Source organism: Scyliorhinus torazame, chromosome 3, assembly GCF_047496885.1.
Source record: "Scyliorhinus torazame isolate Kashiwa2021f chromosome 3, sScyTor2.1, whole genome shotgun sequence".
In the NCBI taxonomy this organism is placed as follows: Eukaryota; Metazoa; Chordata; class Chondrichthyes; order Carcharhiniformes; family Scyliorhinidae; genus Scyliorhinus; species Scyliorhinus torazame.
In genome coordinates, this window is record NC_092709.1 from 360098381 (window position 1) to 360099432 (window position 1052).

The following is a 1052-nucleotide window of genomic DNA, read 5'->3' on the forward strand; positions in this document are numbered from 1 at the left end:
ATTTGTCAAGATGCCCCTTAAATGTCACTATCGTCCCTGCTTCCACCACCTCCTCCGGTAGTGAGTTCCAGGCACCCACTACCCTCTGCGTAAAAAACTTGCCTCGTACATCTACTCTAAACCTTGCCCCTCTCACCTTAAACCTATGCCCCCTAGTAATTGACCCCTCTACCCTGGGGAAAAGCCTCTGACTATCCACTCTGTCTATGCCCCTCATAATTTTGTCGACCTCTATCAGGTCTCCCCTCAACCTCCTTCGTTCCAGTGAGAACAAACGGAGTTTATTCAATCGCTCCCTCATAGCTAATGCCCTCCATACCAGGCAACATTCTGGTAAATCTCTTCTGCACCCTCTCTAAAGCCTCCACATCCTTCTGGTAGTGTGGCGACCAGAATTGAACACTATACTCCAAGTGTGGCCTAACTAAGGATCTATACAGCTGCAACATGACTTGCCAATTCTTATACTCAATGCCCGGCCAATGAAGGCAAGCATGCCGTATGCCTTCTTGACTACCTTCTCCACCTGTGTTGCCCCTTTCAATGACCTGTGGACCTGTACTCCTAGATCTCTTTGACCTTCAATACTCTTGAGGGTTCTACCATTCACAGTATATTCCCTACCTGCATTAGACCTTCCAAAATGCATTACCTCACATTTGTCCGGATTAAACTCCATCTGCCATCTCTCCGCCCAAGTCTCCAGACAATCTCAATCTGCTGTATCCTCCGACAGTCCTCATCGCTATCCGCAATTCACCAACCTTTGTGTCGTCTGCAAATTTACTAATCAGACCAGTTACATTTTCCTCCAAATCATTTATATATACTACAAAGAGCAAAGGTCCCAGCACTGATCCCTGTGGAACACCACTGGTCACAGCCCTCCAATTAGAAAAGCATCCCTCCATTGCTACTCTCTGCCTTCTATGGCCTAGCCAGTTCTGTATCCACCTTGCCAGCTCACTCCTGATCCCGTGTGACTTCACCTTTTGTACTAGTCTACCATGAGGGACCTTGTCAAAGGCCTTACTGAAGTCCATATAGACAAC